Below are 22,426 nucleotides of genomic sequence, written 5' to 3'. Positions count from 1 at the left end.
ATAAGCGTGGAAGGGTATACTCAGGCGTGAGTCCCTTGCTCATTGCACCATCAGGATTCAAGCATGCCGGGCCAAAGATGGCTGAAATGCCAGAAACCGGTCCCTGGTAGCTTGTTTCCTTCCCAGTGAAAGAATTGGCTTGGTAGTTTGGTTTGCCCTGTTCCCATGATACACTGGGCAAGGGACAGACTAATTTGCATATAGCCAGGTTCTGAGCTGGGATGGTGCAGTGAGCTAAAAAACGCTGTTGGATTAAGCCCTGATCTCTTGACTGGGTGAGAGTATTCTGCTTAATTCAGAAACTCTGTCCATCACCACCCCCTGTTGTTTAATTATTTTGTCCACCATAAGCATGGAAGGGTATACTCAGACGTGAGTCCCTTGCTCATTGCACCATCAGGATTCAAGCAAGCCGGGCTGAAGACGGCTAAAATGCCAGAAACCGGTCCCCGGTAGCTTGTTTCCTTCCCAGTGAAAGTATTGGCTTGGTAGTTTGGTTTGCCCTGTTCCCATGATACACTGGGCCAGGGACAGACTAATTTGCATATAGCCAGGTTCTGAGCTGGGATGGTGCAGTGAGCTAAAAAACGGTGTTGGATTAAGCCCTGATCTCTTGACTGGGTGAGAGTATTCTGCTTAATTCAGAAACTCTGTCCATCACCACGCCCTGTTGTTTAATTATTTTGTCCACCATAAGCGTGGAAGGGTATACTCAGACGTGAGTCCCTTGCTCATTGCACCATCAGGATTCAAGCAAGCCGGGCCGAAGACAGCTGAAATGCCGGAAACCGGTCCCCGGTAGCTTGTTTCCTTCCCAGTGAAAGAATTGGCTTGGTAGTTTGGTTTGCCCTGTTCCCATGATACACTGGGCCAGGGACAGACTAATTTGCATATAGCCAGGTTCTGAACTGGGATGGTGCAGTGAGCTAAAAAACGATGTTGGATTAAGCCCTGATCTCTTGACTGGGTGAGAGTATTCTGCTTAATTCAGAAACTCTGTCCATCACCACCCCCTGTTGTTTAATTATGTTGTCCACCATAAGCGTGGAAGGGTATACTCAGACGTGAGTCCCTTGCTCATTGCACCATCAGGATTCAAGCAAGCCGGGCTGAAGATGGCTGAAATGCCAGAAACCGGTCCCCGGTAGCTTGTTTCCTTCCCAGTGAAAGAATTGGCTTGGTAGTTTGGTTTGCCCTTTTCCCATGATACACTGGGCCAGGGACAGACTAATTTGCATATCGCCAGGTTCTGAGCTGGGATGGTGCAGTGAGCTGAAAAACGGTGTTGGATTAAGCCCTGATCTCTTGACTGGGTGAGAGTATTCTGCTTAATTCAGAAACTCTGTCCATCACCACCCCCTGTTGTTTAATTATTTTTTCCACCATAAGCATGGAAGGGTATACTCAGACGTGAGTCCCTTGCTCATTGCACCATCAGGATTCAAGCAAGCCGGGCCGAAGATGGCTGAAATGCCAGAAACTGGTCCCCGGTAGCTTGTTTCCTTCCCAGTGAAAGAATTGGCTTGGTAGTTTGGTTTGCCCTGTTCCCATGATACACTGGGCCAGGGACAGACTAATTTGCATATAGCCAGGTTCTGAGCTGGGATGGTGCAGTGAGCTAAAAAACGGTGTTGGATTAAGCCCTGATCTCTTGACTGGGTGAGAGTATTCTGCTTAATTCAGAAACTCTGTCCATCACCACCCCCTGTTGTTTAATTATTTTGTCCACCATAAGCGTGGAAGGGTATACTCAGGCGTGAGTCCCTTGCTCATTGCACCATCAGGATTCAAGCAAGCTAGGCCAAAGACGGCTGAAATGCCAGAAACCGGTCCCTGGTAGCTTGTTTCCTTCCCAGTGAAAGAATTGGCTTGGTAGTTTGGTTTGCCCTGTTCCCATGATACACTGGGCAAGGGACAGACTAATTTGCATATAGCCAGGTTCTGAGCTGGGATGGTGCAGTGAGCTAAAAAACGGTGTTGGATTAAGCCCTGATCTCTTGACTGGGTGAGAGTATTCTGCTTAATTCAGAAACTCTGTCCATCACCACCCCCTGTTGTTTAATTATTTTGTCCACCATAAGCATGGAAGGGTATACTCAGACGTGAGTCCCTTGCTCATTGCACCATCAGGATTCAAGCAAGCCGGGCTGAAGACGGCTGAAATGCCAGAAACCGGTCCCCGGTAGCTTGTTTCCTTCCCAGTGAAAGAATTGGCTTGGTAGTTTGGTTTGCCCTGTTCCCATGATACACTGGGCCAGGGACAGACTAATTTGCTTGGTTGATTGCTTTATTTCGATATGCATATATCATAAAAGCAGTACAAAAGATAAAAACAGCATGTCGAAAAAAAGTATGACTGTACATTAGAAAAAAGAGTAAAACACATTTGATCAGCATAAGTTAGTTAAAAAAGAATTAAATTGATATGGACAGTCTTCTAAGTCTAATCAACCAAGCCCATTTTAAAAACTTGGAAACGGCACATACAATGGGAGGGGCTGTATTGGTTAAATGAATCCGAAGGGCAACAGAATACTGACGGGTGCCCAATTCTCTGCAAATGGGTCCAAGCCAACGTGATCTGGGGCGTCCATAGTCCGGGCATTCAAAGAGAAAGTGTGGCACCGTCTCTGGTTTATCAGGACAAAGGGCACAGTGGCGTGCTGAGGGCTGGGATTTATTCCACCTGGAGCAGAGGTCGGCCATGGGTAGGGTTCCTAACCGGAATTTGATATACAAGGACCGGTCCATGGCGATTGTTATTAAGTCCATGTATGGCTCGTAGGCAACGACATCTTTTATCAGCAGAAAGGCTGCGGTGGTTTTGCAGTGCTGCTGATTGCTGATGCGCTTCACACGAACCCACTCCCAATAAAGTTTTTTTAGGGACTCCTTTGGAGGAGCAGAGTGGCTAAGCCAACAGGAATCCAGGCCAAGGTCCCCTAAAAGTTGTTTAATTTCCTTCAGCCATTTGATGCTGTGCCAACCGTCGGAGTGCATCACCTCTGCTAGACCATCAGCATAGGGTTTTAGCTCCGGACCCCTCCACAGGCGAGCCCAGAGCAAGAGGGGTCGAAGACGGGCCTGGTCCCCTATTGCTTTGCAGCCAGCATCCATAAGGACTGGGATTGTCGGGCTGCTCAACGGAATGGCAAGGAGGTCTTTAATTAATTTATTCTCAGCCTTGCTCAGTAAGTCCACTTTGCCTAGGCCCCACAGTTCAGCTCCGTAAAGTGACGCGGAGACCGCACGTGCTTTATATATATCTATTAGAGGGGCGACACAATGTTTGGTTGAGTTATTAAACTCCTTAAGGAGGGCCCCTCCCACCCTTTTGTGGGCCATTGTCATTTTGTTAACATGGGCGGTCCAGCTCATCGCATCACTTAAACGAATTCCCAAGTAATCAAATTCTGCCACTCTTTCAAGGGGTGTGGAGTTCAAGATGGGAGGACGACCAAGTTTACGAGGTGGGTGCATAACTAAGTACTTGGTTTTTTCCACATTGATGACAGGTCCTCTGTTGATGCAAAAGTCCTGGAAGCGGTTCAGTAGTATCTGGAGACCTTAGGGGGTTTTAGAGATGAGGAGGGTGTCATCGGCGAACAGCAAAGTTGGAATTTTTACGCCTCCCAGAGTGGGAGCGTCTGCTGGTTCGCCGAGTAGGTGTTCTACAACCCCATTAATGTAGAGGGAGAATAAGGTGGGAGCCAGGACACAACCCTGCCTTACTCCCCTCTCGACCCTGATCTTGTCGGTCTTTTCCCCGTTCAACCCCCATCTAACCTGGGCATAGGTGTTGTTATGCAGTTTGATGCGGAGGTTTAGTATGTACGGAGGCATCCCTAATCCATGTAACACCCTCCAAAGTTCCTCCCTAGGAACCAGGTCAAAGGCAGTCTTCAGGTCAATAAAAGCCAAGTAAAGACTGCCTTTGCCTAGCTCCCCCACCTTCCAGTACAATAACAGGAGCCTAAAGACCTGTTCGATAGTTCCGGTGCCTGAACGGAACCCGGCTTGCATGTCAGACAGAATGTGGTTTTCATCCACCCATTGTGAAATCCTCCCCAAAATGGCTTTCCCGCCAGTTTCTGGCTCGAGTCTATTAGGCTTATGGGCCTATAGTTCCCAGGTAGGTCCCGGCTGCCCTTTTTATAAATGGGGACTACCTCAGCACCTCTCCAGGAGTCTGGCACAGGACCTCCCTCAATGATTGCATTAAGAAGTGCAGAGATTAGTACCCCCCAGTCTTCAGGATAGGCTAGAAGGATGTCGCCTGGGAGGCCATCCGGACCAGCTGCTTTTAATGGTACCAAAGTTTTAATCTGCTTTGTAACATCCAAAACAGAAAACAGTTCCAGGTCTCGAACTAAGGTATAGAGAGGGAGAATGAAGGGGTCGTTTAGTGGGCCTTCAGCGGCAGAATAGAGTTTTTGGAAGTGGGAGAACCATGTCTGAGCATTAATACTACAGGTCCTCAGTGTGTCGTCGGGACGGTTCCTAATACCCACCAAATCCCAAAAACCTTTGGCGTCTTTCCCACGACTGGCAACCAGGAGGTCCTGCCAGAAATTATCCTCCCACTCCATCTTAGCGTTTTTTTGGCAGAGTGTGTAGTGCCTCCTTGCCACCCTAGTCCTAGATGGTATTTTGGACTTAACCGCTTCAATAAGAAGCGACTTCGCCTCCCTGCACTTCTGGTTGAACCAGCCCTGTCTAGCCCGTGAACACGGTTTCCTTCTGTTAGTATTAGCTGGAACTACGAAGAGGTCACTGATAGCCTGGGTTATGATGCAGAACCTAGAGGCCACCTCCAGCAACCCATCCTCTTGGGGATCAAGATTATCTAGGGCTGAGGCACGAAGCTGCCTAATGGCAGAAGTTTTCTCCTCTGAGAGTGCCAGCTTCGCCCACTTTAACCGCCGTCCACAGTTAGAAACTGCTGACAGGTCCGGGGCGGGGTTACGAGTAGTTCTGGTCACAGTGCTAGTTAACAACCTATGAGACAAGGTGAGTGAGAGGAGATTGTGGTCACTCTCTACAGAGGGTATGATCACCATGTCCTTTACCGTACTCCACAGGTGTACGTCAAGAAGGAAGTAATCAATTTGTGACGTATGCCCTGGCCTGTTGTAAGTATAGACCCCTGCTTTATCAGAACCAGTCCTGCCATTGGCAGCCCTCAGACCAAACTCCATAGATATGGAGTTGATCTGAAGGGCCACTTCTGTCCACTTTTTGATAGGGCTAAGTTCTAGGGACGGTATCCCCCACCTGGTATCATATTCCTCTTGATCTTTTAGGATTTCGAGGTCCAGGGGCTCAAAGGTGCAATTGAAATCGCCCGCCACCAGAGTGCAAAACCTATAAGGTGACGAGCGAAGCTGAGCTTCTAGGCAAGTTATTACTGGGGATTCTCTACCCCCCTTTGTGCCTCGGGCGTAAATATTAAAAATGTTTAGGATGACTCGGCCCTGGGGGTTTTTCAACAATATGTTAAGGAGGTCCGGGCATTTAGTATCCCGCTCCACCACCCTGCAATTAAGTTCAGAGGCCACCCAGATGAGGAGGCCACCAGAAGGGCGACCCCTGCCAGATCCCGCATGGACGGCTGGTAAAAAATGGGTGGAGTATCCTGCCTTATGTAGGGGCTCCTTACTCCAGGTTTCCTGGAACAGGCATATGGAGTATTGCTCCACAAGCGAATTCCAGTCTGGCAACGCTAGCTTCCTCTCGAGGCCTGCCACATTCCAGCTGAAAACCCTAAGAGGTGGGTCCGTCACAGCCGCAATGTTACAGTTCTCGATAGGAGCCAGCGTGTCCACAGCGCCCCCAATAGGGAAGCTAACTAGTGGGTCAGGAGATGCCCTCGCCTCCCCTTGGCCCTTTGCAATCTCGGCAGTGACCTGGCATTGTGGTGTGGTCGAAGGGCTACGGATTTTGGAAAAAGGGGTGGGCTTGATGACGGGACTCCAAGCCACAGGGGCCTCCCCAGAAACGTCACTGAGTCAGCAGCCCCAGGAACCCCATTTCCGCATTAGTGGAACTGGATGTGACTGCTGTAGGAAAATTCCCGGGGAAAGCTGACCATGGACGATGTTTTGAGACGGGGGCCCAGGAAGGGAGAAAGGGGTAGTCGGGGCCGGCCGCGGGTAGAAGAAAGTTAAGTCAACAGCATCAACTCCCGGACCGGCCGTTCGCCCTTGGGAACATATTGAGTGGGCGGCTCTTATGTCTCGAAAGTTTACCACCACACAGTCTCCCTCAAAAGGTTTTTTCCCATGTCCGATCCAGCCCACCCTACGCACCCCAAGAATCAGGCCATCTACACCCAGTGGAAGGGGTCTATTGGTTTTCATCCAGTGGATGACTTTGTTTTTTAACGCCTGGTGAGTTTCCTGCTGCGTTTCCTTTAGAGCGGGAACTTTGGTGAGAACCACTACATACGGGTGGCATGCGAGTGGAAGATTTACCGGGGGACACTTACGTGGCGGAATCTGCTGAATGGCCACTGGGGGGGGATTTTTAGGCAAGGAGGGATTTTTAGACGAAGAGGTGGGAGGGATAACCTTAGAGGTTGTTACTACTCCGTTGGTTTTAACCAGCGCAGCGGACGCCGAATGCACATTTGGACCAACCCCTCTCTTCTGTAGATTCTTATGGGCAGGGTTCGGCACAGATACTATCACTGCTGGGGGGGGAGTGCCGTGCACCTGGGCTACATGAATGGAATCACTCGGCCTTACCTGCTTCGCACTGGCCTGGGCGGCTGAGGATAGCGCTTTCCCAGTAGCCAATGTTTTGGCCGGCAGTGTCGACTGGTCTCTGGATAGTTGGCTCACTAGGACCTCTTTAGCAACATTCCTGTCTGAGTTGATCTCACTAGGCTTAGGTTGTAATTTCAACAAAGTTTTCAGGGAGAAAAAATTGTCCCTGGTGGCCTGTTCGAAGTTGTCCAGTCTATCCCCCAGGCTCTTAACTTGGTCAAATAATGGAATGAGCAGAGACTTTACCAATTTCTCGAAAGGCTCAAGAGAGGTACCCTGTTTTGATGGAACAAGTACCGCTGGAACCCAGGGCGGCGGTATCAGGGAATCAGCTGCGTGCTGGAGGGGGCTAGGATTCCTGGGGGATTCGAGCTCTCCAGCGTCTATATAAAAGAGGTGCCCCTATGGAGCTGTGTCCTAGAGCACTTGTAGAGCATGGAGTGGCTTCCCTTCCGAATATTAGTCCCCCTTATCCTTTTCCTATGTACCCGTGAAGGTCTAATCTGGGGCAGTGGTTGTAGGTCAGGTGTGGGAACAATAGGATCAGTTTGAGGCCTATTACCAGGTAAGCTAGCTATAGAGTGAGAAGGACCAGAAACTATGTCCTCAATACAGCGGCTGCTTGGGGAAGGGGCTGATATGAGGCTTTCTATCCTATCTATTCCTGCCTCTAGCGCTACAATGTGTTGTTCATCAGATGGGGGCCCAGGCGGAGGTGCAGTTGGAATGGAAGTGGGTGGAGACAAGGCGCGTGCCGCAGCTCCCAAGGATGAACGCTTAGATGGGAGAAGGTCAAGTGAGAGGCGGCGTTCCGTCATTGCGATCTCCTTTTCAATGACGTTAGCCACCCTGGTGATGAATTTGTCCATAGTGCCAATCATCGTGGAGCCCCCCAAAGCACTTACTCCACCGCCCCTCAAGGCTTTGCCGGAGCGAGTTGACATGATGAATGCGGGTCCCGCAGTTGAACTCCAAGGGCTTGGACCCGTGGCAGAAGATGTAAGATTTAAGGGGGGTGGCCCAGCCCAGCCTCAGCCAGCCCCTGACGGCCACAGACGGCCCGCCCTCTGCCCAGGCTCCGCCCGGCGTCGCCCGCGCGCGTCCCGCGACGCGGAGGGGAAGACTCTGCTTTGTAGCGCCTCCGGGCGCGAAGACAGCGGGGCACAGGAAGTCAGCGCAAAGCCCACTGGGAGCTGTAGTCTCGAGCCGCTCCTGGATGTCAATGGCGGCGAGACCTACAGCGTTGGCAACCCAGGGGCAGAAGCTGTGTGCTGGCGTCTGGTCCGGTAGGTGCGTGCGCTATGAATTGGCCCCCGCTCCACCGAGGGGAAGGCTCTGCTTTGTAGCGCCTCCGGGCGCGAAGACAGCGGGGCACAGGAAGTCAGCGCAAAGCCCACTGGGAGCTGTAGTCTCGAGCCGCTCCTGGATGTCGATGGCGGCGAGACCTACAGCGTTGGCAACCCAGGGGCAGAAGCTGTGTGCTGGCGTCTGGTCCGGTAGGTGCGTGCGCTATGAATTGGCCCCCGCTCCACCGAGGGGAAGGCTCTGCTTTGTAGCGCCTCCGGGCGCGAAGACAGCGGGGCACAGGAAGTCAGCCTAATTTGCATATAGCCAGGTTCTGAGCTGGGATGGAGCAGTGAGCTAAAAAACGGTGTTGGATTAAGCCCTGATCTCTTGACTGGGTGAGAGTATTCTGCTTAATTCAGAAACTCTGTCCATCACCACACCCGGTTGTTTAATTATTTTGTCCACCATAAGCGTGGAAGGGTATACTCAGACGTGAGTTCCTTGCTCATTGCACCATCAGGATTCAAGCAAGCCAGGCCAAAGACAGCTGAAATGCCGGAAACCGGTCCCCGGTAGCTTGTTTCCTTCCCAGTGAAAGAATTGGCTTGGTAGTTTGGTTTGCCCTGTTCCCATGATACACTGGGCCAGGGACAGACTAATTTGCATATAGCCAGGTTCTGAGCTGGGATGGTGCAGTGAGCTAAAAAAAGGTGTTGGATTAAGCCCTGATCTCTTGACTGGGTGAGAGTATTCTGATTAATTCAGAAACTCTGTCCATCACCACCCCCTGTTGTTTAAATATTTTGTCCACCGTAAGCGTGGAAGGGTATACTCAGACGTGAGTCCCTTGCTCATTGCACCATCAGGATTCAAGCAAGCCGGGCCGAAGACGGCTGAAATGCCAGAAACTGGTCCCTGGTAGCTTGTTTCCTTCCCAGTGAAAGAATTGGCTTGGTAGTTTGGTTTGCCCTGTTCCCATGATACACTGGGCCAGGGACAGACTAATTTGCATATAGCCAGGTTCTGAGCTGGGATGGTGCAGTGAGCTAAAAAACGGTGTTGGATTAAGCCCTGATCTCTTGACTGGATGAGAGTATTCTGCTAAATTCAGAAACTCTGTCCATCACCACCCCCTGTTATTTAATTATTTTGTCCACCATAAGCGTGGAAGGGTATACTCAGACGTGAGTCCCTTGCTCATTGCACCATCAGGATTCAAGCAAGCCGGGCCGAAGACGGCTGAAATGCCAGAAACTGGTCCCTGGTAGCTTGTTTCCTTCCCAGTGAAAGAATTGGCTTGGCAGTTTGGTTTGCCCTGTTCCCATGTTACACTGGGCCAGGGACAGACTAATTATGCATATAGCCAGGTTCTGAGCTGGGATGGTGCAGTGAGCTAAAAAACGATGTTGGATTAGGCCCTGATCTCTTGACTGGGTGAGAGTATTCTGCTTAATTCAGAAACTCTGTCCATCACCACCCCCTGTTGTTTAATTATTTTGTCCACCATAAGCTTGGAAGGGTATACTCAGACGTGAGTCCCTTGCTCATTGCACCATCAGGATTCAAGCAAGCCGGGCCGAAGACGTCTGAAATGCTAGAAACTGGTCCCCGGTAGCTTGTTTCCTTCCCAGTGAAAGAATTGGCTTGGTAGTTTGGTTTGCCCTGTTCCCATGATACACTGGGCCAGGGACAGACTAATTTGCATATAGCCAGATTCTGAGCTGGGATGGTGCAGTGAGCTAAAACACGGTGTTGGATTAAGCCCTGATCTCTTGACTGGGTGAGAGTATTCTGCTTAATTCAGAAACTCTGTCCATCACCACCCCCTGTTGTTTAATCATTTTGTCCACCATAAGCGTGGAAGGGTATACTCAGACGTGAGTCCCTTGCTCATTGCACCATCAGGATTCAAGCAAGCCGGGCCGAAGACGGCTGAAATGCCAGAAACTGGTCCCCGGTAGCTTGTTTCCTTCCCAGTGAAAGAATTGGCTTGGTAGTTTGGTTTGCCCTGTTCCCATGATACACTGGGCCAGGGACAGACTAATTTGCATATAGCCAGGTTCTGAGCTGGGATGGTGCAGTGAGCTAAAAAACGGTGTTGGATTAAGCCCTGATCTCTTGACTGGGTGAGAGTATTCTGCTTAATTCAGAAACTCTGTCCATCACCACCCCCTGTTGTTTAATTAGTGTGGCCACAGTGTGGCAGGCACATCCAAATTCGTTTGGCAGGACCGCCTCACCTATGGCGGGCGGTCCCTATTGCAGCTGTGATGCCGGCCCCTTTGTTCTGATAATTCCACTTGGTTATTATAGTTAGTTTGTTTATTCACAGCTGTTTTTCATGTCTACAAATTGGTAATCTTTAATTTAATCTATCCTACTATTATAAAGGAAGAACTTTGAACCTTTGAGGCAGGTAAACTCGGGAACCACAGCGCCAATCCGCACACCCGATACATCGTTGTAATCGTCAGGGTGTGCAGATGGACATAGGCTATATAAACATAATAAATATACGTTATTTAAAAAATTTACCGAAAAAAAAGTAGTCCCTTGGAAGAAGCGCCGGTTGCGACGTGCGTGCCCGATGTGAGGAGCGCGGGGAGGAGCAGCATCCAGGAGCGCGAGGAGGACCGGCTGACATGGTGCGGGGAAGAGCGGTGAGGAGCGGCGGACAGGCGGTGAGGAGCGGCGGACAGGCAGGGAGGAGCGGCGGACAGGCAGGGAGGAGTGGTGAGCGGCCGATGAGGTAGGTTAGTTATTTATTTATTTAGGAGCGGTGAGCGGCGGAAAAATTAAGCAAAAATGAAAATCGGGAGCAAGAGGAAGCAAACGGAGCATTACAAAAGTGAGCCAAACAGTGCATTCCAGGAGGAAAAAGTTACGTGTGCTGGTTACAAAAGCGTACATCGTGAGCAAGAGGAAGCAAACGGAGGTTTAAAAAAGTGAGCCAAACGGTGCATTACAGGAGGAAAAAGTTACGTGTGCAGGTTACAAAAGCGTACAAGTAAACATAGAGGTATAATACTGCAATATATGGAGGAAGGTTCCGGGGGACCCACGGACAACGTTGGGCGGGCGGGGGCCCTGAAGCCTAATTGCTCCCGGACAACGTCGGGATGGGCTGCTAGTGTGATAATAATTCTGCTATGGACTAATTATATAAACTAAGAATAATTAGTCATATCGTTTTTTCATGCATCCCAATGTTCTTTGTGAAATTTTACGGCAGTATCTTCTTTCTGTCTTTCACTTCTATGCTATTTCTATGGTGGATGGGGCACAATATGTAAATGAGGCTGTGACGAAAACCTGTTGATGTTGAAACGCGTTGCCAAAAATAAATGAACCTGAAAGCAGTATGTGCAATTTTCTTTGTGCCTCACCAACTTGTGAGGTGCGGCTTCTATAGTTCAATATTCCACACAATCCGTTGGAATCCTGTTTCCATGCACAAAGCAACGGTCCACGGCACCACAACTGCTTTCATGAAAAGTTAATTCAGATGGCAAACCCTCTACGCATTTAGGAAACCACGTTTCCTTGTTCACGAGTAAGAGTGAAATGTCAACAGTGATTTTACTGGTGAAAAAAGTAAACAGTGAAGACAGACCTCTGCCAGCGCGTCAAAAAAACATCTTATCAATGTGTTTCGTTCTTAATTCCATCAAGTAATGAGTAAAAGAAAGTCAAAATAATAACCACAATTCAGAAGTGTGCTGCAGCAGCATTTAACCACATAATTCTAAATAAACATTAGCTTACGTAGTTTCCGAAACACATAGAGGATTTGCCATCTTAATAAACTTTTCGTGAAAGCATTCATCGCAAGCGACTTGAATTGAAGCGAACTGTATGCAGTGGAATCGCGCAATAACCACTCCACGCATCAGTTTCCATAAAAGGCCATTTATTAGGACAGGCATGACAGCTTACAAAACGTCGGGTCCTGTTTTGAGGTGATACGAAGGTTCACAGTGGGCTGCGAGCGTTGAGGGCGATGTGCCAGGCACGCTCCATTCCCCCTCCCGAGACCCATGGTGCAAGTAGCGCCCTGTTTTAAAGTGCTGAGATACTCCAGATTTTGGAGTATTTTTTGGAATGAGCGACTTGCTCTTCTAATTTTTCAAGCACTTTTTCACTATTTTTATTTTCACTTTCACGCCCCCAGGTCAGGGTGGACGATTAGAGAGTCCAAACCGCCGGGGTATAGTCCTGACGAATGCCTAGGTAAATTGAAACCACCCGTATGGCAGAAACATGTTGACTGACTTATTGTATTTCTCTGAATTTAACCAATCCTAAAACCTTGGCATTTAAATTCAGACACATAAATACTCTTCACTCGTGTCTTAGGGATCACTCATTAAAATATTTTTTTTCCGATACCCTCTTAGACACTTTTAATTGTAGTTACCCTCACGTCACGCCCTTTTCACACAACCAGCTCCGCAGTCTTTTTGGCGTCGCAGCACACCAAAGAGGCACTCGGCCTCTTTGGTGGGGCCCAGTGATGAAGCATGACACTGACTAGGTCGGTGTGTGAGGGCCTTCCAACTCACCCAGAGTGAGTGTGTGACTCTTCTCTATCTTGCTCCGTCTTTGTGGCAGTTCTGAGACTGACCTGACCTCTCTGTTTTTGTTTACTTAGATTTAACCGGGGACTGAGAGAGTGTCCTTGAATCTCCCTACCTCTCCCTTTGTTGTTATATAGCTTACAAAACATAACATTATCAACGTAACAATCCCCCCAACATCCTGCCTTTCAACCGTCATCCACTCACGTGCTCCACCAGCCATTCCCAAATCACACCACAACCTCTTTGCATCCCATTCACTTCCCCTTTCCACTTTCCGACTCCTCGGTCATTTCCATCCATCGCACTCCCGTCTACCACTTTCTCCCATCCTGCGTCTGTAACCCCCTCCCTGAAAGGGTGATTCTGCCTGTCATGGACTCCCCACCCCTCCCAGTTCCCGCCACCCAGGGAACCCCCGGAGGGCGGTTACCTGCCCCACCAAGCGTGCACCTTTCGAACTCAGTCCCGCCTACACCAGATTGACTCATTCCAAAAACAACTAATCAAGTCCCGCAGCTCCATGAGGTAATATGCATTTCCCATGTGAGAAAGGTGCACGCCGTCGTCCCTGAAAAGAAAAGGTTGTTCCAGCTGGAGCCCGACATGAGCCAGCACTTTAATCCCCCGATCCGCACAAAAGAGTCTCATGGCCCTGTTCAGTTTCCTGCGGGCCCTTTCCATGGCCGCAGGCTTGAGTGCACCCCTCCAAATCCTCCTTGGTACAAACTCAGTCCACACAATGCAGGCGCCAGCCAGATTGCGCTTCATCACCTCCAAGTCCCTCTGCATCAAATGCAACAGTGACACCCCCGATTGCTTCACCAAGTCATTTTCCCCCAGGTGGACGATGATCATGTCCGGGCAGCCCAGCTGCGACACTTTCCTTGTTAGCCACGGCAACAGTTCAACCCATCTCATTCCGCTATTACCCCACCAATGAACTTCATGATGGCTGCCCCTCAGGCCCAGGCTACGACCGTACACCTGCCTGTCAGCATACTTCGAAGCCCAGTGCACAAAAGAGTGCCCCACGACCCAAGTGACCGTCTTGGCCCCCAGTCCATGAACACAACCTACGAAGAAAAGGATATTAGTACCGAGGCATGACAAGAAAACACGCCAAGCAGCGCCGCCGCCCAAGCGTTGCGCCCCCCCTCTCAACTGCGCACATAGCGCTCACAGCACCGCGACCTCCATCGACCAATCCTCCTGATCTCTCCCATGACCAACCCAAACCCGCCGCCGCCGTAGCCGCCCCAATCCGAAAGGAATGCGTGCCAAACCGAGCCGGATCCCTGCCCAGCCTCCTCAAAGCCATCCGTAACACTGCCAACAACTGACCCGACGTCAAACGTTTCCGTGACGCATGCACAAAGATTTCCCCTTCCGTCCGCCGCACTTTCTGCCTAAAACTCAGCCACTCTCGCACCGGACACACACCTGCACACCCACTCACCGACAACCACACCCATTTACCCCGTCCCACCTGGTCAGTCTTGGACCGCCCCAACCAAATGCCCAACCGGAGCCCATCCACACGCACATCCGCAAACAACCTACCCGGCGCCCCCCGAGCCCCCAGCAGCTCTGACACTGAAACGCTCCAAAAAACATCCATATCATGCATAGGCGAAAAAGCGCCACCTCCCCCCCGTCGTAGCAACAAAAAACCAATTCCTGCAAAACCAACATCAATAAGTGAAACGTGACCGCCTCTCTAGGCAACTCCCCGCCCCCCAACTCTGCCCTCACCCACCCCCAACCCTTCAACATTCGGCTCAGCAGATCCGAACTAGCCGGATCAAAACCCAGATACACCATGCAGTAGAAAGACACACCCGCCAACTTGCCAGCAATTGTCGTCTGCAACAACCCCCTATCCTTGCAAGATAAGACAAAGTGCACCACCCACCTTTCGCACTCCTCCTTTGGCAAACACATCACACCCGTCCCCAGGCCCACAAACTTCCCAAACACACTCCAAGCCAATCTGTACGCCCGCCTAGTAGACTCCGCCAACGACCTCTCCACCAGACCACCAACTCTCACTCCCCCCATGCCCAGATACCCTCCGGCACCTTGGTCTTGCAAGCCTCCGCTCCCGGCGCCAGCTCCCTGAAGCGCAGCCACTGCGAACGAGATAACGCATCCGCAATTTTGTTACTTGCGCCAGGCACATGTTGCGCGCAAAACAGCACATTGTAACGCAGACACAGCAGCATGAAGCTTTGCAGCAAGCGCAGCACCCTCAGATCTCTCACCTTCTGATTGTTGACCAAGTCCACCACTGTCATATTGTCCACGTGAAACAACACAGACCTGTTCTTGAACTCCGGGCCCCACACCAGCAATGCCACCAACAAGGGAAAGAACTCCAAGAACGCAATGCTCCTGCCCTGACGCAGCCAATGATCCGGGCACCTTTCCGCGCACCAGCGACCGTCCCAGAAAATTCCGAAACCAGCCGCCCCCGCCGCGTCCGAGTAGAGTTGAACCTGCCACACCATCCTGTCACGCACAAAATCCAAGGACACACCATTGAAGTCCTCGAGGAAAACCAGCCACACTCGTAAGTCCGAACGGACCCCCAGCGTAATCCGGACCCTGTGATGTGGGAGGGCCACGCCCGACATGGCCATGCCGAGCCGCCTACAAAACGTCCTCCCAGCCCTCACCACTCTGCAGGCAAAGTTCAACAACCCCAGCAAACGCTGCACAGATCTCAACTCCAGCTTCTGAACTGCGATGGCGCCCTTCAAAGCATCTTGCATTTCAGCCACCTTTGCCACCGGTAAACGCGCCTGCCAGGTCACCGAATCCAATTCAATGCCGAGGAACGTCAGACAACAACTGGGCCCTTCCGTCTTCTGTGGTGCCAAAGGCACCCCAAAATCTTGAGCCAACAACTGAAACTGCTGCAGAGCCCGACCACAGTCGCCAGAACATCCAGATCCCACAAACAGAAAGTCGTCCAAATAGTGAGACACCAGCCGGTGCCCACTGCGGTCCACAAAGGCCCACTGCAAAAAGGAGCTAAAAGTCTCGAAGAGCGCGCAGGAAATCGCACAACCCATTGGCAACAACATGTCCACAAAAATGGCCCCATCAAACTGCATACCCAATAGAGGAAATTCGCCGGATGAATGTGAAGAAGCCGAAAGGCCGACTTAACTTCACACTTGGCCTTCTCAGCCCCCCTCCCGCATGACCGTACCAACCCAATGGCATCGTCCACTGAAGCGTACAACACTCTTGAGTCCTCTTCAGCAATGAAATCAGTCACCGACCCACCTTCCGGCCAAGACAAGTGATGGATCAACCTGTATTCCCCTTGCTCCTTCTTGGGCACAACCCCCAAAGGTGACACGATGAGATCTGACAGTGGCCACTCCGAGAACGGACCTGCAATCCTGCCCTCCGAAACCTCCTTCTCCAACTTACGCGCCACCACCCCAGGCAACTCCTTAGCAGACCGCAAATTCTCAGCCCAACGCCTCTCCCTGGGCCCCTAATAACCAATCCGAAAACCTTCCACAAACCCCCAATACAAACTCAACGCCGCCTCCTTATCAGGGTACCAGGAGAGCCACGGACCCATGGCCTCCACCTTAACCGGAGTACGGGCCCTTCGGCCCAGGCTGCCCCCTACCCTTGATAAACTTCCACTGCTCTGATGGCGTAGCCAAGGTGAGGCACTGCGTGACCGGGTGCCGCCCCCCACACTTTGAACACTCATGCTTGAATTTACAAGAGGGGCAGTTGCAGAAACCTTTGTTAAACCCCCAGCAGGCCCCCGAAGTGCCCGGCTTGTACTGCTGTCCTGCTGAGCCAGACCACACAGGCTGGCTCCCATGTCCACTTGGCGCTCCCTGGTTACCCGCCCCAGATTGGGCGGGACGCGGCTGAAAAGACCGATACGTGACCGGAAGACCACTGGCTGGATGGGTAGACGCCGCCGCCTGCGTCGAGGACATCCACTGAATCCAAAGCTCCTGATCCACATCCCCCCACGGCTTGTCAGGGTTAACGCTGACCCTAGCCCTGAACTCCTCGTCGGAGCTCAACCAGGCAAAACCCCCAAAATGAAGCTGCGCCTTCCTTATCACGTCCATATATTTAAACAATGCGATAGCCCGATCCACATGCTTCTCACAATATATACTTGCATAAATCAGGAACGCAGATATCCAATTCTCCATTGTAACCGGCACCCTCGGCCGCCTGGTCAATTCCCATTCCTCCTCTTTAGACCCTTCCTTCGCCTGAATCTCCCTGTGTAAGAGCTTATACACATCCACATACTCGTGCCTCCAAATCCTTGCCTTAGTCTTTTCCGACAAATGTGACCCCAGGGGCATCCCCAGCCCCATGTACGGCAATTTCTTTCTCAGCTTGTCCACCCCACTCACACCCTCCTCCTTCCCTTCCAGGTCTTCCACCTTGTCCGTCTGCGCGCTGGCCGTCGCGACCTGCTTGCCCCCACCAGCCTTCACAGGCTCCACACCACCTTGGGCTCCTGCCCGCACAGACCCATCACCCACCCCCACCGACCGGCAGGGGTTCTTCCTCCCCCACTACCCCATCCAACCAGGCGTCCCACCAAGAACCCTCACCTGACAAAGTTGCAGGAGCCTCCCGCTCCTTTCGTTGTGCGTCCGCTGGCCTTGACATCCCTCTGCTGGCCCGACTGGCGCCATCCCGTGCCTCTTGAGAAGCACCAACCTTGGTCGCTGCTACCCTAGCCTTACACCCACGTCCAGGCTCACGCAACTCACCCTCTTCCAACTCATCCTCATCATCCTCATAATCCAACCATTCATCCTGAACATCCAGCGGTACCACTTCAGTCACGACTCTCTTAGCACCCTTCCCTTTCACACCAGGCGTAAATTCACACTCCAACATGGTCGGTGCCCGCTCCCTCGGTGGAGAGCAGGCCGCCGCGGACCCCCCTGCTTCTTCGTCCCGGCATTTGGAGGCCGTTTTGCGCCCCGCCGGCCCACCCCGGCCTCTGCCAGCTGACCCTGCTGGCCTGACCCCCCCCGAGCCGTATGCGCTCGGGGAGGCCCCGGTGCCACCAGGTCTCTGATCCGTCAAGGCAGTCCCTGCACTCTCCACCCAGACCCACTGCCCTTGCGCCCCCGGGACCCCCCTACATCGGCCACCGGCCGACAACCTGCCACGCCCTGGTGCCTGGGCCCCATCACCCAATGGGCACCTCTCCCGCCTTCTCCTCCCTGGCGGCACATAGGCGCTGCCACTCCCTCTCATACTCCTCAATGACACGCCACTGGTCCCTCGCTCTCTCCTGCTCAGTCATCTGGCCCACCGGTCGAACATCGATGACTGCCCTGCCCCCCCGGGCCTCCTTTCCCGGGCAATGGTGCCGCAGCACCTCCCGCCCCCTGCCCTGCCCCTCCGCGCTGCTGTACTTTCAGGGGGCCCTTGCCCTTGGAACCCTGGGACTTCACCACCCCCTTCCGGCCCCCCGACAGATCGACCGGCTGATCAATGGCGGTGAAACTAGCCTCCCCCCAGACTCCTCCCCAGACAGCATGAGGGCAAAATCCTCCCCAGCATCTACCTCCCACTCATCAGAGTCCTCCCCCCCGCTACCATCGCTGCTCTCCCCGTACCCCGCCAACTGGCTCAAGCTCCTGGACAGCCTGGCCTGCGACGCCAGTGGAGCCTGGCCCTGCACGTGCTCCTCAATTGCCAGCTCGAGGCCCTCAGGCCCCCCACCCGCGGCCCCCCCGTCCTCCTCCGTGACCGCCTCCCCCCCGCCCTGACCTTGGCAGGGAGACTCAACCTCCTCCCCCCTTTCTTGGGGGGCTTCTGCGGCTTCTTGGCTTTTCCCTTCCTGGGCCCCCACTCCCGTGAACCAGAAGGCCCATCCTTGCAAGCAGCCACCACTGCCGCCACCCCTGCTGACGCAGACCTGGTCGTCAGGGTCATGCTGACCCAAGCCTGGTCCAGGACACCGGGCTGGAGGAGATCTGCCCTCTCAGCCCGGCCAAGTACAAGCAATGCAGCCCTCACCGCCTCAGCATGAGAATCGGCACCCGCTCTTGCCGTCCGCGAGATGCGTGACGTTTAGCACCCCTTCGCTCGCCGCCCGGAGCTCCTGCTCCGACATAAGCAAATAATTACTAAATCACACCCAACCTAAATGCGCCGAAGAAACTAGCCTAACCGCCGTCCTGGGGCACCAGAACGACGAGCCAAACTCTAAATCACACTCCGCCTACCTACAATAGCACTCCGCCTATGCTCCAAAACCTAACTCTTCCCTGAGGCACCGGGGACAGGAAAAGGAAGTTGTTCCTCTCCTGTCCCCCTAAAATAGCCTCCTATCTAACCCCCCCACCCCTGACCTAACCCCCTGACCTAACTTCCGCCTGCCGTGTCCTCGCGGGAAGACTAGTCTGCCGACCTGCATTCCCACGGGGGCCGCATTGTTGATATCAACTCTTGCCAGCCCTGCTGTGTTTCTATTAAACATGCTTCCCCATCGTTTGAATTGTCTGCTTCCCCATCGTTTGAATTGTCTATCAAAAAGGAAACTGACCGACTTCAGAGTGAGGCAAGAAGAACCGGGTAAGCAAGATTTTCCGATTATCCATAGATTGTTTGTTACAGCGTAAGGGCAGACGGAGTCCAGTGGTTCGATACTTTTGCAAGAACCTAAAGAGACCGCTTTCAACCAAAGGCGCGCTATCAACGTGATATTATTACTAACTTCGATGGCAACACAGAGAAATGCAAAACGCAATGAAGCAGCAACACTTATGTTTGATACAGTTAACACTAATGAAGACGCAACAACCATGGAAGGTGCACCTGACAGACCGCCCACTCAATCAATCAATCAGGAGTTTGTTAAAGCACGACTACTCACCCGTAAGGGTCTCAGGCACTAGGGGTGGGGGGGTGCAGGTTCCATTCGATCGGAGGGGGTCTGTCGAAGAGCCAGGTTTTGAGGTTTCTTGCGAAGATGGGGAGCGATGTTGTCTGTCTGAGGTGGAGCGGAAGGGCGTTCCATGCTTTGGCCGCGAGGAAGGAGAAGGAGCGGCCTCCCGATCTGGTCTTTATGATGCGGGGGACCACGGCGTAGGAAAGCTGGGCTGATCGTAGGGTCCTTTGGGGTGCGTGGAATTTGAGTCGGCTGTTCAGGTATGCTGGTCCGGTGCCGTGGAGGGCCTTGTGTGCGTGGGTGAGCATCTTAAAGGTGATTCTCACCTCGACGGGGAGCCAGTGGAGTGTGCGCAGGTGCTGGGAGATGTGGCAGTGTTTTGGCAGGTTGAGGACCAGTCTTCCGGCGGCGTTCTGGATGTTCTGTAGCTTGCGGATGAGGTTTTTGTTTATTCCGGCGTAGAGTGCGTTGCCGTAGTCGAGTCTGCTGGTGAAAAGGGCGTGAGTGACTGTCTTTCGGTGTTCGAGGGGGATCCATTTGAAGGTCTTACGAAGGAGGCGGAGGGTGTGGAAGCAGGAAGATGAGACAGAGTTGATCTGGCGGTCCATTTTGAGCTCGGAGTCCAGGATGATTCCCAGGTTGCGTGCGTGGTCTGTGGGTGTTGGCGGGTTTCCGAGGGCGGTGGGCCACCAGGTGTCGCTCCAGGCGTCGGGGTTTGGGCCCATGATGAGTACTTCTGTTTTGTTGGTGTTTAGTTGAAGGCAGCTGTTTTTCATCCATTTGGCGACGGCTTCCATGCCTTCTCGAAAGTTGCGTCTGGCGGTGTTGGGCTCGTTGGATAGGGAGAGGATGAGCTGGGTGTCGTCTGCATATGACACGATGTTGAGTCCGTAGGTTCTGACGATGGGGGCAAGTGGAGCCATGTAGACGTTGAAGAGCCTCGGGCTGAGGGAGGAGCCCTGGGGGACTCCGCAGGTGATCGGTGTGGGGTCCGAGAGGAAAGGGGGGAGTCTGACCCGCTGCGTCCTGCCGGAGAGGAAGGAGCAGATCCAGTCGAAGGCCTTGTCCTGGATTCCTGCATCGTAGAGTCTGCGTATTAGGGTGCGGTGGGAGACTATGTCGAACGCCGCTGATAGGTCGAGGACGATGAGGGCTACTGTTTCTCCTTTGTCCAGTAAGGTGCGGATGTCATCTGTTGCGGCGAGGAGGGCGGTTTCCGTACTGTGGTTTTTTCTGAAGCCGGATTGGGAGGAGTCGAGGATGTTGTGTTCTTCAATGAATGTGGCGAGTTGGCTGTTGATGGCTTCCTCGATGACTTTCGCTGGGAACGGGAGCAGGGAGATGGGTCTGTAGTTTTTGAGGTCGGTGGGGTTCGCTGAGGGTTTCTTTAGGAGGGGGTTGACCTCGGCGTGTTTCCAGTCGTCGGGGAACGAGGCGGTCGCCAGGGAGCGGTTGATGGTTTGGCGGAGCATGGGTGCGATGGTGTTGGCGGCTCTGTTGAAGATGTGGTGGGGGCAGGGGTCCGTGGGGGCCCCTGAGTTTATTGACTTCATTGTCTTCAGTGTGTCTTCGGTGGTGAGGGCTGTCCAGTCATCAATCGCTGGTTTCCGGGTGTCGGGGTGGTTGGTGAGGGTTCAGTGTGTTGGTTGTCTTCGTAGAAGTTGTCGTAGATGCTCTTGATTTTGTGCTGGAAAAAGATGCTGAGTTTGTCGAGAGGTCTTGTGAGGGAGGGATGTCGGTAGACTCGCTGGTGGGTTGGGCGAACTCCTTGATGATGCTGAAGAGTTTCTTGCTGTTGTGTGCGTGGGTGGAGATTCTGTCTTCAATTGCTTTTTTCCTCGTTTCTCTGATGAGTTGATGGTGGGCGTTGGTGGCGGCTCTGAAGTTGTTCTGGGCTTCTGTGGATTTGGTGTTTCTCCAGGCCTTTTCAAGGCGGCGGCATGTGCGCCTGGACTCTCGAAGTTCGGTGGTAAACCATCTGGCTTTCTTGGCACGGGTATTGTTTTTCTTGAGGGGGGCTATGGTGTTGGTGCTGTCCGAGATCCATCTATGCAGGGTTCGGACTGCAGTGTTGGGGTCGTCGTTTTCCGAGATGGTTGGGGTGGAGTTGTTGAGTGAGCAGGTGAGCTGGTCATCGGTGATTTTGGTCCAGTTTCTTTGTGGAAGCAGGTGCTGGTGTCTGTGGATGGTGGGTGTTCTGAAGGTGAAGTGGACGCAACGATGGTCGGTCCATGAGAGTTTGGTGGTGTGGCTGAAGGTGATGGAGTTTCCTGTAGTGAAGAGGGGGTCGAGGGTGTGTCCTGCTGAGTGCGTGGGCTCGGTCACGATCTGGCGGAGTCCAATGTTGTGGAGGTTGTCCAGGAGGGATGTGGTGTTGGGGTCCAGTTGATTGTCGAGGTGGAAGTTGAGGTCTCCCAGCAGGGTGTAGTTGGTGGATGCGATGGCCTGCAGGGAGATAATGTCCGTGATGGAGTTGGCGAAGGGTCCGCGGGGTCCAGGGGGTCGGTAGATGAGGGTTCCTCGGAGGGTGGCGGTGGGGCTGGCCAGTATCTTGAAGTGAAGATGTTCCATCAGTTCTGTGGACTCGTCAGGGAGTGTGCTCAGGCAGAGGCTGGATTTGTGGACGATGGCGATTCCTCCTCCTGGGTGGATGGGGCGGTCCTTCCTGGAGATCTTGTATCCTTGGGGGATGGCGATGGCGATGTCCGGTCCCGAGGTGGTGTTGGTCCAGGTTTCGGTGAAGAATGCTACGTCTGGGGTGGTGCTGTCGAGGAGGTCCCAGATTCCTGTTGCGTGTTTGTGGAGGGATCGGACGTTGAGGAGGATGCATTGCAGGGTCTTCGGTTCGGTTGTGTTCTTGTGGGCGGGTTGTGCTGGAT

The 22,426-nt window shown here is 52.8% G+C and overlaps 1 protein-coding gene across 1 annotated transcript in view; it reads right to left on the bottom strand.

The window, feature by feature from the left end:
* The window catches only part of LOC147668186 (sialic acid-binding Ig-like lectin 13), a 314,281-nt gene that overhangs the window by 116,220 nt on the left and 175,635 nt on the right, over nt 1-22,426 (bottom strand). The window lies entirely within an intron of this gene.

The sequence above is a fragment of the Lissotriton vulgaris genome, unplaced genomic scaffold (assembly GCF_964263255.1).
Source record: "Lissotriton vulgaris unplaced genomic scaffold, aLisVul1.2 SCAFFOLD_1220, whole genome shotgun sequence".
NCBI classification, from domain to species: Eukaryota; Metazoa; Chordata; class Amphibia; order Caudata; family Salamandridae; genus Lissotriton; species Lissotriton vulgaris.
Note: the sequence above shows the minus strand (reverse complement) of the source record. Positions and strands in the feature narration are given on the sequence as shown.